This window comes from Protopterus annectens, chromosome 16.part0 (genome assembly GCF_019279795.1).
Source record: "Protopterus annectens isolate FY-2018-M chromosome 16.part0, PAN1.0, whole genome shotgun sequence".
Taxonomy (NCBI): Eukaryota; Metazoa; Chordata; order Ceratodontiformes; family Protopteridae; genus Protopterus; species Protopterus annectens.
The window spans coordinates 377,943,293-377,959,304 of NC_056750.1; positions in this window are offsets into that span (position 1 = coordinate 377,943,293).

The following is a 16,012-nucleotide window of genomic DNA, read 5'->3' on the forward strand; positions in this document are numbered from 1 at the left end:
TCTTACTGAGGCTGACCAGGGAGCTCCTCCACTCATGGGTTTTACCCTCTTTTGCAACAGTTTCTTCCTTCTGTTGTGCAGTTTGTTTATGGCAGGGGACCACCAGATTGGCTTCCTTTTCCTGGAGGATGATGCTTGGGATAGCACAATCCATGCACTCATTTAAGTGCTTATAAAGTGCAAATGTGTAGGATTCAGTAGTCATAACTGTACTGTCCATCTGCATGGGTGTCCTGATGTTCATCACTTCTGTCTTAAGAATCATGAAGTTTTCTTTGGAGATATTTATTAACATGGTTTCCTTAATGGGGGGTGGGGGAAGAATGTGGATATGTAGGGTAATTAGCTTATGGTCAGATCGGACCAATGAGGTGTTGACTTTAGGTGTGGTACACTGGTCACTCAGGACAAACCAAACCCCAAAACTAACACAAATAACCACAAAATGAACTAAATGCTACTCATTGCCAGAAGTCTCAGCCTCCAGATGCATACACTGGAGGCACTTCTCAGTATGGAGAATATTGATATCTGTGCAGTAACAGAAACCTAGTTCAAGGCTCCAGAGAGCACACCAGCACTACCAGGATACTACTCATTCCATACATTCCAGCATCAGAACCTGGATCATAGCACATAGGGTGGGGGTGTATCCATATTCATCAAGGATACCTACACCTCTCTCTACATGCTCTCTGCAGGATATGTACCCATAGAATGTTGCACAGCAACATTCTTCCCACTCCACAGGGGTGGGGCCACAAAATACCCTTGGCATTCATGCTCTATGAACCTGACGAGTCTGATCTGAAAGGAAATGGAGCCAATCATAATGGAAGTCAACAATAAAGACATTGGGAACCTTCACAGAGTTGAGCACACACAGTTTGGCTTTGTCAAATGCAGATCACGCCTCCTGAACTGGATGGATTTCTTTGAGACAGTTACCCAAGCTACAGATGATTGAAATGAGCTCCACACAGCCTACCGATACCTCGCTAAGGCCTTTGACACCATTCCCCAGTCAGGTATCATAGATGAACTCACCAACCTGGGCATAAATCCATACATCACAAGATGGATTGCACACTGGCTCACAGATAGATCCCACAAATTAAGAGTTGCTGGCTACATGTCAGACTCTACACCGGTAACTGGTGTCCCCCAGGATTCAGCCCTGGGGTCACTCCTGTTTGGTATAGACTTCTCAAAAGTACATGCCAACACAGGAGGGTTGTGGTTGACTAAGTTTGCTGGGAACTGTAAAGTGTTTGCCATAATAGATTCCCCAGATGACACAAATATTCTCCAGAAGGGACTCTATGAGACAGATGTGTGGTATCAGAATTATAGTCTCAAGCTCAATGTGGAAGAATACATAGTAATCCCCTTTGGTGAAAACAAAGTACCCACAAACTACCTCATAGGTGTTACCCCCTTAAAACTGACAAGGTAATAAGGGATCTGGGGACACAAGTACATAGTCATCTTTTCTTTGACAACCATTTTGCCAAAGTGATTGGGAAATCCTATGTGGCCCACATAGTCAACAAAGGGTTTGCATCAGGATCAAAAGAGGCAGCGGTGGCCCTCTACTCTTAAGTCATCAGACCCATCATTGAGTACAGTGCACCATTTTGGATGTACTCAACTAAGCATATCCAGCAGCTGTAGAGACCACAGAGGTACCTCACCAAGAGGAGTACTGGCCTCAAACAGTTGTGTTATGCAACACAACTGGTAAAACTAAATCTGTTCTCCTTTGTGTACCACCTACTCAGAGGCACACTCTGCCTAACATACAGAGCCATGTCCAACACATAACTGTTGAACATGCTCCATCTACGGATAACAAAATTGAGTTGCACTACACACTCCAGGGATATGAACCTTATCACAACAATGAATACAACATGCTGGTGGGAGAGTACCATCCCAGACACTTGCCTTACTGTGGAACAGAGTCACAATGTACATCAAACAGAGCCTCTCACTGACACTCTTCAGTAGGAACCTTGATGAGTGGATGGGAAACAGACATTTCACACCAGGCATCACATCAGCAGTCCCACTAGAAAGGGGCTTAGGGTACTAACTAATAGAACTAGGGCTTGGGAGACTACCCAATGGGGTGGTGAAAGCTGCACAACTTGCCTAGGCTAATATATGCCTTCGTGAAGATAGTCTACTACATACCTATGAACCTATGTGACAGGTACATGTCTGCAGATAGTAGATGTGTACTTCACTGTACAGTCATGTTGTACAGTAGGCACATGAAACACATACACTGTAATGCTTACAGATACTGATGGCTGTTATGTACAGTGGGTGAGATGTGCACCTCATGTCTTTTGTGCCATTAGGATGTGTGCTGGGTAGGATAGTCCTGGATGGCTCCCTGTCATGGTCACCCTCTTACACATATCTCTGCCCATCCATCTTTGCCTTATTATACTGTGTTCCCCCTATATATATATATATATATATATATATATATATATATCGGTACATAGGTAGGTAATAGGCTGAAGGCATATATTAGTATGGCCAGAGTGTGCAGTTATCACCACACATGGGGTTAGTTCCCTATGCCTCTGTGTATTAGAGCTGATGAAGTGATCCATGGTATGACAGTTCAGTTTCACATACACTCATCAAGGCTCCTCTGGAAGAGTGTCAGTTAGGGGCTCAGCTTAATGCAGGTTGGGAACCTGTTCCAAAGCAAGGGAAGTCTGTGAGTCAGTAATATATCCCTCTAACATGTTCTATTTATTGTTGTGATGATGATATCCCTAGAGCATGTGGCACAGTAAGCTTGGGTTTACTTCAGATAGCGCATGTACATCAGTTCTGCATTGGACATGGACCTGTCTGTTGGGCAGAGATTGCCTGAGTAGACAGTATGCAACAGAGTACAGATTGAGTTAAATTCAGTCTTGTTGCATGGGGCAACTGTTTGAGGCCAGTAATCCTCTTGTTGAAGTACTTCAGTGGTCTTTCCAGCTGCTGAAGGTGCCTAGTCAGATTCATCGCAAGTGTGCCGTGATACTCTCTGATGGGTCTGATGACTGATGAGTAGAGGAAACCTCCTTTGACCTACATGCAAAGAGCTTGGCAATTTGTGGGAACACACAGCATGATTTTCTAACCACTTTGTGAATGTGTTTCTGGGAGTAGAGATGACTATCCACATGTGTCCATAGATCCCTTATTATTACCTCCGTATTTAGGGTGTTGGCACCTATGTGGTATTTGTATGACTGTAGCTCGAGGCCATAATTTTGACACCACATCTGTCTGACTGAGACCCTTTTTAAGGATGTCTCTGTTGTCCCAAACATCGATTATGACAACCTTTCTGCAGTCATCCACAAACTTTGCTAAACATAGCCCTCGTGTGTTTGACTGTATTTCTGAAAAGTATACACCAGACAGGAGGGGTCCCAGGACTGAGCCATGGGGGACAGCAGTTGTTACCAGCTTGAACAGGAGACCACAATTCTTACTTTGTGGGATCTGTCTGTGCCCCAGTTGGCAATCCATCAGATGACATACTTATTTATGCACAGGTTGTTGATTTTGTGGATACGACATCTGTGTGGGATGTTGGAAAAAGGCTTTTCAAGGTCTGTGTAAGCCGTGTGGAGCTCATTTCATTGATGTATGTCCTGGGTGACTGCCTTGAAAACTGTCTAACAGGTTTAGGAACCATGATCTGCCCCTGACTAAACCAAAATGGGTAGGGTCGGGTGTTTGTAGGCTCCCAATAGCTCTGTTTATGAGTTCCATAATGATGGACTCCATGGCCTTGCAGATCAGGCTTATTAAGCTTATAAGACTATAGTTCCCATGGTCTGTTGTGCACCGACACTTGTGGAGTGTGCCAAACGTTGCTGTAACCCAGTCAACAGTTTCATATCCTGTACAGAGGGTGAGTCTCTGCAGACTGTTCAGGTGCAGGGTCATTTTGTTTTGGAGTTCACATATGACACAGCCAGGGAAACCATGTCATCCCATAGACGCCATGTTTTTAGGTTTGGATAGAGCTGTTTAACCATTGTATATGTGATTTCTTGGTTTTCACCATCTCCAGGTATGATAATGGGCCTTTTTGTCAGTGAGAGGGGGGTAAATATGTATGAAACTGCCTGACAAGATGTTGGCAATGTCAGTCATGTACATGTATTCATTTATACTTTGCACTGACTCAGAACATATATGAGTTTACATTGATATTTATGACATAGCGAAAGAAAGCTTCATGGTTCTCTATGGACTCTTTGGCAATATCTTTGCCAGAACATGGCTTGGATAATGTTAGGAGTGCTCATTGTTTCTTGATGATACTGATTGGAGATTTATTGATCTTCTTTGCATTTTCACTTTCTTTGAACAATTTAAGTACTTGTAGTACACAGTTTGATTATGACAGGGGTCCAATATATTATATGGGTCTGTTTTCATATCACTGTATGCGCAAGGCAGGATTGGTGAATAGTGACAAGTGTCTGGAGTAAGAACTGCAACTGCCAGGTATGTGTGGCCCACTGCTGTACTCAGACATGGCCTAAGTGTGTGAGCATGCCCTGTATGACCTTTCAGTATGTTGTTGACTGACATTTGCTTCATTTGTTAAAGTGTGTGAGCATGCCCAGTATGACTATTCAGTATGTTGACTGACAGTTGCTTCGTTTAAGTGTGTGAGCATGCCCACTATGGGCATATATACTATATGTGTGTGAAAAATCAAGTTGTTTTTTACTTCAGGGCTCGCCTTTGTGTTGTACATCGACAGGAAGCACGCTGTGCCTGCAGGGCTTCCATGAGTCAGTTTGCATAGACTTATCAACATTTCTACATACAGGGGGGACAGCTATTATTTGTACATTTCTACCCGGGGGGACACACCTGATTGTTACTGTGGGTGTACATAGGATGAGGGGTACACCTGACACGTATATACATTTGCTAGGCCTGCACTGCTATGTCAGGTACTCCATTTCAGACTGTACTGTTGCCTATCGTACTGGCTTGAGGCATACCACTGTACTACAGACCTTAGCTTCCAATTACACGCATATTAGTTTGTGACTTCATAGCCTACCAAACCCACGTCACAATGCCTGGCTTGCTGTTATCTGTCTGCATATGCCTGGGGAGAGGTTACTCATATGCCTCTTCAGAGGGCATGATACAGCATTTGTTTGTGTTTGCGTTTGTCTACAATTGTCCTGCTGGCTGTGACTGTTAGGTATGTGACCCCCCCCCCAACTGGTATGTGTGAGTGACTTAAGTTGTGTCTGTGCCAGTAAAATGCTGTCATGGCTTAGTGGATCAGTACTGTGACTATAGTGCACTTTATCCTGAGTTCGAGCCCTGTCACTGCTTTTTATTTTCCTGCTGGGTAGACCTGACTGGTTAAGGAACAGTAAAGCAGGTGTGAGCATGTTTACCCAACTTTGCCCGACATTGCCCAACGTTGCGCTGGTTAGTGCAGTGTGCAGCTACGCACAATTGTATTTAAATATGCTCAATACTGGTAAAATTTGCTTAGCAGTGCTTTATATTGCTTAAAATAAGGACTCATGCCTCAGGTGGTGCTGCAGGGCTGCCTATGTCAGATGCACATATTACGCTCCCTATACATGTTTGAAAATAGGTAGTGTCAAGTTCAGCATCCTTTTTACTGTATGTGCGAGTCAGAGAGAGGTGCCATTTCCCGGGTTCCCACCGAGTCAGTGTATGTGCTATGCGTTGCCTCTTTGCCAAGGCCAGGGCATACTGAGCACGCCTCCTTCTGCCTACTGGGGCAGGCTCAGGTTGTTCCTCCCCAAGTTATGCTGTGCCTGTGCAGGCCTTGGCAATGGTGGGGGACTGTTTGGCCCTGCCTCATGCTGTTCCTGGTGCAGTTGTTTCCGCAGGATCATATTGTGTAGCATGGCACATACCATGAAAATTTGGGTACATGTAGTTGGTGAGTACTGCAAGGCTCCACCAATGTGTCCAGGCACCGGAACCGTGACTTGAGCATCCCAAACACATGCTCAGTTATGTTTCTTGTTTGTGCGTGTGACTCATTATGGAGTTCTTGTTTGGGTGTGTGTGCATTTCTGAAGGGTGTCATCAGCCATGGCTCAAGTACGTATCCAGCATTCCCCACTAGGTGACCATCAGGGATGTCCCCATTGGCAAATCTCTAGTACAGCTGCATCAGATGCCAGATGTGGGAATCATGATAGCTTCCAGGGCAGCCAGCACACACATTCATTACTATGCCCTTGGCATCGTACATGACCTGGCAGTTGATGGAGGGGAAGCCCTTGCAGTTGACGTAGACCATACCCCGCTCACCGGGTGGTGCTTTGATGTGTACGTGCATGCAGTCTATTGCACCCACTACCTCAGGGTATTCTACTATTTGGTGGAAAAGACGCATATTGCTGGCCAATGCCTCACAGGAATTGGGGGGATATACATGCTCACCGACATGTGCTGACATGGCATCCAGGAACTGGTGCAGTACCCTGGATGCTGATGCCTGTGAAATCCCCATCATATCACCAGTTGGTCTCTGGAAGGTACCTGTAGCTAGTATTCTTAGGCCAACACATACCATGGTATCCACTGGTTTGGGTTCCCCTCTGTTGGTTCTGTGTGTGAGGCGTGACTGGCACAGCTCAACAATTTGCTGCAGGAGGTCTCTGTCCACCCTATAGTGCTCCACTATCTCCAGCTCATGTAGCAGCTGGTAGGTTACCCTGGGTCTGTACACTCTTCTCCATCTCCTCACTGTGGGTTGCTCAGCAGCATTCACAGTATCACCACCCTCAGCACCTTGCAAATGTTGGTTTATGATAGCAAGAGCAGCCCCTAACATTTTGTCTGACTTTAAAGTCTTTAAGCTTTCCCTCTTTGTATACTGCAGTGTTGCAGAGTTCTTGGGAAAAAACAGGGAAGAATGCTGTTTGCAGAGTTTAAAGTGCTGGGCTGGGCAAGTCTGCTGCCTGTGTAATTGGCTGATCCTGATATATTTCACCTGGCAGCTCTGCTAGTTCTCCTTGGTTAACTTCCTACTACTTCTTTTCCTTCCTTTTCCCTTTCTGTTTCCACCCTGGGCGGTGCTGCGCAAACAAACGCACACGCGTGCACATGCTGTGCACACATTTGCAAGAAATTTCAGATATATTCACAGCGTACACCTTTGGTTTCTGGTTTTCAAAAAGGACAACTGTAGACACGCCTCTTGCAATCCTGAGCAACTCAGGGCAAACACAAGACACTGTGCTCCAATAAGCTTACAGCCTTTCTGACACACCCCCTCATGATGTTACCTATATTCTACTCTACTGCTGACCTACTCCTACACTTACACTCTTGGGACATGGCTCACATGCTGGGGAAAATTGGGATTCACTATCCTTATCCTCATTTGCATAGGATTGCCTACTAATGCATGGTTACATCTCTCACACTGAGCTTCCCCCCCTTAGCAACCACTACTCAGTGGCCATGTTGTCTTCAGCCTGCCATTCACCTGCATGGCAGGATAAGCTTTTTAGTGAAAATGCCTATTTTTGGCTATTTTTAAATTATTTTCTGTTTTTTTAAAAGCACCGCACGTTTGCGTGGTGCTGCGCTATGCTTAAACATCGGAGATTGAAAGAAAAAAGTTAGATTTTAATCATTTTAAACATTCATAAATGCCAATGGCCTTATATTTGGCCATTGGCATGCTTCCTCAACTGTATGCATCCTTTATTTGGAGCTATCATAGCTCCGTTTAGCTATTTGCAGAATGGTACTCCGTTACCAACGGAGTACATTTCTGCAGATAACACTAATCTTCCACAGAATGGTTAGTGTTTCCTGGATTGCAAATTTACCTCATTTGCATAGCTTTTAGCAGCAAATTAGGTAATTTGCATACCATAATTTGCTTTAGCAGCTCTCGTGCACGCCCCTGCTGGCTGTGCCTGGATCGCACGGCAGACATATTGCCTCTGTGAGCTCCTACACTCTTCTTGCACTCCATGCAAGCTTTCGTAAATCCCATCCAATATCTATTGTTTCAACATATTAGATTTTCAGAAGAGTCCTGAATAATCCTACTTTTATTGTATATTGCACAGCCTAATAGCTTTTATGGAAAGCATACAACAGTCTCAGTAAAACATATGCCTGTCAGAAGAAGTAAAATTTTCATATTTTATTATAAAATATAAAATGACACTAAATATCACTTTTTGAGAAAAGCTAATTAGTTTTTATTCTCATATTATTATTATAATAATATACTAACAGTTTGATTCTGATATATTGAATTGTCATCCTGAAAAATACACAACGTACACATTTGTTGTGAACTGAATGGCAAAAATAGAGTTTCCACATGTCAACAATGTAAGACTACTGGTAGAGCCAGCAATAAACTACCATAACTCTATAGCCTTTTTTTATTTTTGTATTTGTTTGCATTTAACACAAAAGGTACTGCATACTGTATATGATTTATTTATTTTGTTTTTGCTTTAATTTATTTTTCAACTTTTCAACTAGTAAGTGGTCTGCTGACTCTTTTCAGTCATGACCTGGGTACAAAAGTACAATGGTATAATAGTAAACTGAGTAGTAAGAGTAGAGAATAGATATGCAGTGCATGGCAAAGTATACATACTTGTAGCATGGTATAATATTACTAGAATGACTAAAATTACCTTTTATTTTATTTTGATTTTGTTTACCAGCTTCATCTGACTAGGTTTAGACAAAATCCCATTTTCAGCAGCGGCCCGGGGAGAAGGACTCCACTGTATTATAAACCTTTTTAACAGACATTCGGTAATGTACATGAACAGACATTATGTAATACACGTTAAGAATTGCATGTACATTTGCTTAGATTACATTCATATGAAACAAAGGAAACTGTTACAGTATAAAAGATAATTAAGCATTTAGCACATGTTGAACATTGAGCACATGAAGAGTTGTATTAATGGGTTTATCAAACAGATAACAGAGCTTGTGATTACTAATTGGAAATTCAAAGAAATGGAAGTTCTTGTATATCAGATTGTGTACATCTACATGATTTTCTGTCATTCCCTTTACTTCAAATAATGTAGATGTACGCAATGTAATATACAAGAACTGGAAGGTATTAATGGCTGATGAAAAATGTAAGGAACTGGTGGATGAAGCATCAAGTTTTGGATCCAAAAATAATAAATCCTTGAAAAGATTGTTATGTTATGAGAGAAATAAGAAGCAATATAGTATATCTCAGAGGATTGGCACTTTTGGTTGCAGTTCTTGTTCCTATATTGGCAACATGAATAGATTTAGCCATCCGACTACAGAGAAGGTTTCTGAGTTCCATCAGTGAGCTGATTGCAAGACTAGAGATTTGATATAAATAGCATTTTGTGTTAAATGTCCTGCTTTCTATGTAGGGAAAACGAACCAGACTTTAAGAGAATGCATCAGGGAACATTTGCCTGTTACAAATAAAGAGGATGAGACTAATGCATTAGCCAGGCATGTTTGCAGTAAGGGGATAGGACATAGGTTTAAGTTTATAGTATTGGAGTTAATGTTTAGAAGTCTTGCTTGGGTAACATTAAAAACATCACAGAGAGATCTGAAGTAAAATGGATTATTAGACTTCAAGACGATAAGTAATTCGGCTTAAATGATAGAGTTTCTGTTAAGCCATTTTTAGTGGATAGACCTTTGACTAAATAGATTTAATAGTAGTTTCATTTTTTATTTTTATACTTTCATTTTTCTTTTAATACATATATTTTACAGTTTTCCACGTACATATTTTGTGTGATGGTTTAGTAGTTCATTTATTGTGCACTGAATGTGTGTTTTTCATAAATTTTTAATTGAGAGAGTCTTTGATTTTTAACTTGAGGACCTAGCTGCATTTGCATGTTTAACAGGATTCTAATGAGCTCACTGTTACTATTGGATGATTTAAGCTGCTGTTTTATATTTAAGTAAATGGTGTTTGATGTTCTTATTGAACTCTGAAGAAGCATCTTATTCAGGATGTGAAAGCACTTACTTGTTGCTTGTGTTTAATAAACTTTCTCACCACAGTTGTGTTTGCACCTTCTCTTCTTTCTTGGATATTTTACTTTTTTCTTGAGAGGCACTTTGTTCTCCAGAACTTTTATTTTTGTTGCAGAAAATGTTAATACTGTATTGAAAAGGTGAGGATATTAAGCAGGTTCAGAGAAAATTATATGTGTCGATCATAAGGTTTATATTAGAAGTATTGTGGTGGGCTGTTGTGCAATGTCACAAAACTATGTGTATGGCTAGCAGATACTAATAAAAGTATTCAGGTATTGGTGATAACTGGTTATGGGGCATAGGATCCTGAATGAAGAGAAATGGCTTGACGATATGACAATCTGGAGTGGCATTTATCCTGGACATGTACACAAGCAGATCCATTGCTATGATAGGTACATTTTAAATGAGTTTACATTCTGAAGGGAGAGTTTCAATATTAGTGTAAAAATTATGAGTATATATATATATATATATATATATATATATATATATATATACACATACACAGTTCAATGAGAAGGTAACTCTTCAGTCAGAAAAAATACAATTTGAGTTATGGTGCATTTCTAAAAAATGAGAATGACTTAATTGATACTTTAGCCAGTTTCATGGAAGCAAGTGCAATTAGCATTAGTCTATAGGAATACATATATGAACTATTACAGAAGTTTCATAAAATATGTCATGACCATCAGGCACAAGACTCAGATAGTGTTTTGACATGTAGGCACATGGATAACATTATCTTCATGTAATGTACTTTACCAAAGATGAGTGTGAACTGATGAATATAATGCCAGGTGACAAAACAAGTTCTGTATTCAGGAGAAACAAAAAGGATTGTTATTTCTAATGTAATAACAACTCAGTAAATAAGTATTCTAGGATATCACTGTATTTGGCATAAAAAGTAGAAACGCAATGCAGCCTCCATAATGGAAATACAGTTGTGTCTTTTGGCTTTTCCCGGTTAGGGGTCGCCACAGCGGAACTCCAGTCCGCTAATGATTGGTAGTTGATTTTTACGTGTCGAGTTACCAGCCCTGACACACAACCTTCAACGAAGGTATGCCCATTCACAAATATCTCCATGCAGAAGACGCTCTAGCTGAGAATCAAACTGGATAGCGTCTTACTGTGAGGCGACAATGCTAACGCAGCACCACCACCGCGGGTCATAATGGAAATACAGTGCAATGCAAAATAAAAGACTGCGGCAAAACATACAGGCTTTTAAATTAAAATATAAATGCAGCTCAGTAAAGAAGTTTTCCAGGCCATTACTGTATTTGACATACCAAAAAGTTCAACAGCATACCCACAATGGAAACAGGATATAATACAAAATATGTCAAACTATGACAGCAAGCATCTCTGAAATACTGCCTAATGTATAAAAAGTCATATCTCACCCCGCCCCCCTTGGAGAGTTCATTATAAAACTTACAGGTAGTAACCACTAAGAGGCTTTTCTGCCCTTAGGGTTTTCAGTGCAACAGTGTGCTAAATTTGACACCACCACTTTAGTTGTTCTTGTTTATTGCATACCATTTATGGTATGTGACAATTAAAAAAAATATATACTGTGTGTATATGTGTGTGTATATATATATATATATATATATATATATATATATATATATATATATACACATACACACAACCACACACACACACACACACACACACACACATATATATGTGTATATATATATATATATATATATATATATATATAAATATATATATATATATATATATATATATATATATGTATATATATTTATATATTTTTTTCTTCTGGTAAAATATACATAATTGTTACTTGTAATGTAATGACAACCAAGTAAAAAAGTGTTCCACATCATAGTGAGCAGAACTTCAGTGCAAGACCCTTAATGGAATATAATGCAAACTGTTAGACTATGACAATGAATATCTTTAAAAAGCTTGATATGGTACCTGTATATAAACATACTATCACAGAACATTTTGAGATTTTACTACAAATCTTTCTGGCAGACAGCACTGAGTTTAACTACAAAATGTTCCCAAGATTGTTGTTCTGCCCTTAGGCATTTCAGTGCAGTTTGATACTCATTTTGAGCATACTACTTTTGTTCCAGTCTATGATATGTAATCTATAGCATGTGGCAGATTAAATATATATATATATATATATATATATATATATATATATATATACACTTTTTCTGGTAAAGTATGTAGCATTTTTATTTTGATTTAATGACAACTCAGTAAAGCTGTATTAAAGGCATTACTGCATTCATCATGCAGAGAAGAAGTTAAATAGAACAATCTCAATGGACACCAAGTATAATAGAAATGTCAGTTGTGGCAGTAAAAGCATACAAACCAAATCATCTGGACCCTATGTATTAAAGTTATATTTCAGACCCCAACCTTAATATTTAACAATGAAACGTTAAAGGTCAGTTGCAAAACCAATACAAGGCTGTTGTTCTAGCCTCAGTAATTTCAGCACAGCTCAGCATTGAATATGACCATCATTTTAGCAGCATGAAAGCAAGGCACTGTAACCCTAGAAATCTACAACTGTATTTTTTCTAGTGAATGTGTACAGCTTTTACTTTAGACAGCTTGAGAACCTGGTGCATATATATTCTGGACATTAGTTTTGCTCAGCCTTCTCGGGAAAGTTCAAATATTCCACAAAGAGCAATTGGGTCTAATGCCAGATTGTGAAAACTCAAGCTTTCTGAAACGCTGAATTTCTTAACTGAATAGAAATGATGGCAATTAAAGTTCCTTTAATTAATGCAGAGAACTGAAACAAGATACTGTAACATGGGATTCAACTCCCAGGTATTTGACTGCATCTCATTTCTAATTTACATAGCATCATACTGCCATTCATATGCAGGATATAGGCACTACCTTATATACAGCAACAGAAATGCTGCCTTTGCTGGCAGTATAAAACTGCTTTTTTATTTCTGGTCTAACGAGTACTTAATTCACATGTATTCCTGACATTAGGTTTACCCAGCTTTGTGAGAAGAAGTCAGACAGTTCCCAGGTGGAAACCTGGGTCTACTGCTAGACTGTGACAAAAAAAGCCCACTGAAACATTGGATCTGAAAACTGTATATAAGAAGCCATATATCAGTTCCTCAAAGGCAGTTCACAGAAAAAAAAAATCAAGAATTCCAATAAGATGCATGTTGATATACCATACCTAAGAATGTTGTTATACTTCCATGGATTTTACGACATCTCAATTTTGATTTACATGGCAGCACAATGTTATTGTCCATATACAGAATATAGGCATCAGTGGCTAGGAAATCAACATGATATTTTAGTTCTGGTACAGTGATGTCACAATAAAGACAAATTCTGGATATGATCTGCATTCTGCCTCCTTCAGCAGAAGTTGTACTGCACACCTAATGGAGTATAATCCAGCTTGGCACAATATAATGGCCATGTAGTCCTACTGGTAGGAACTGTCAGTGCAACACTGGATCTCTGAAACAAGCTCACGTTTTTTATATAAATGCTGTGAAACCAATATGGTATTCTGTTATAAACTGTGATTAGGCTGGGCTTTTGGGCGAACAGTAACAGAAGAGCTGGATATTAAATGTCTGAGTACCAAGTCACAGTTCCTAGTTATGCTGTCCGTTTGTCCCCTAATACATCACGGACATTCACAAGGCATTCATTTACTTTTATCCCAAACACACATCTCACTGGTCACCAGATACTTATCCCTTCATCTCTTCTGCTATATATATTCCTCATTAACTCATCACTCACAAAACTTCATCTTTATCTCATCTCGCACTGATCATCTTGTCTATCCCTACCAAAGTCTTTCTTTCCCACTATACAGTGATATCTTCTTTCTCTTTCACTACAGCCTTTCACACTCATATTAGCCCAACCTGGGCATCGAGTAATCATTACCCACCTCAATATTTGAGTGTTCAAAAATCTCCATCACTGTCTGTGTAAAAATTTCCTTTAACATGTGTATTGTACAAACTGTATTATATTAAAAACACACACACACACACACGAAAGGACATACTGACATACTTTCACACCCTTCACACACACATACAACACTGCTTACCTCCTGCTTGGCTTTACCGTGCTCTGCATAAAGCCACTGAAAGGTGTAGGTGATTCAGAAAAATACTGTTGTACTCTTATATGTTTTATGCCTGTTTAGTTGGGTGACTTACATAGCATGAACATGTCTGCTACCTATATTACACACGTGTTTTAACAGAGAAGAGCAGGCACTGGCCTGCATAAGGAGCTGCCCTCATTAAAGAAGGCATCACCCACTAACTACAACTAACATATTTATAGTCAGTTCCAAAATCCTCACTGCTCAGCAGTGACCTATCTACAAATCTCAAATGACTTGGCTAGTACAGAAAGCATCTTGACCACCCATGTGTACTACTTAAGCTATCTGTGAATCCTGACCCAGGTCCATGCAGTGAAGTATTCCTGTATTCTGTGGTTGGTTTAAATTCAGCATTGTACTCATAGATCTTATTAAACTCAGTCTTTGGCTAGATTCTTCAGTTAATATATGTATCTGTGATCTCTGCAGTCTAGTCGCTGTAGAATCTTCTGTCCTTATAAAAAACGTATGGCAAAATGTTTACAGCAATTACTGAACTTCTGTGCAACTGTTGCTATTTGTTTCATGAAGCACATTCAAAACTAGCTCCCCCAGCAACACAGAGAAATGTGGCACACTGTTCTTTTTGGGTGTCTTGGGTGTTTCATTTACAGTAAGCAATATCATTTCTAGACTCAAAAGCTTACACATTTCTGTTAAGTTTCCTTACAATGAGAAACTTCTTGGTGTTTGCATCTGGAGCATTTAAATCATAAGTTATACTTCCATAATTTCAAAAGCATACATTTTTGAAAACAGATGTATTCACTTCTATAGGTATAATTGCTTAGCTCTAACAAGTAACACTGGGATGTTTGACAGAATTCTGAGAATACAATACAAACACTGTGGAAGAGCTTTAATCAGAGTGAACTTCTAGAAAGAATGTGTACCACAGTGCATGCAGATTCCCTGTAGGTAGGTATTCACATTTTAAGCTATATATCCCATGTAATACAGCTGTACTGGAGAAATCACAAACATCTGTGTAAGAATTTAAGGAAGCTGAGCAATCAAAACTGCCACAACCAACAATATCATATGAAACTTAGACTGTGAGAAGCATGGCAGTCAGGAGTTGCAAAAACAAGTTCCGCTTGTCATATGTTCAGCTATAGGGGTTGAAGTAAGGAAGATCAGATGTCCATAATGAAAAGTATTATTAAATACTGTTGATCTGGAAAATCAGTGAAAATAAAACAGTAAAAAGCAAGTAATCTCCGTGGTATCCCTGAAGTCTCAAAACAACCCACTAAACAAGTGTAGTGGGTCCAATAACAAAACAGTGTAAGAAACTTCTCTGTGCAGCATTTTCAACAGGAAACAGACCACCTGCCTTGCTTGGATTACTTTTGAATACTTAGTAATTCTGTACATATATATATATATATATATATATATATATATATATATATGGTTCCACTTCATATCATCGAATTACCATTTCATCGAATTGCAAATCTTCAAGACCAAATCGTCGAAAACTCATTTCATTGAATCTCAAATCATTGAAAACTATGAAGCAACTACAAATAACATTCCACAATGTTTTTACTACGTTTATGCAGGGGGCAAGTTTCTGCACCCCCGTATTAATATACCAACTCCAAGGTCACACTACAGTGGGGTTAGGAAATTACCTTTTTCCCCCACTGTAGTGCGACCTGGGAGTTGGTATATTTAATTACGGGGGGGGGGTGGGGGGCGGAGTTGGTATATTTAATTACGGGGGGTGCA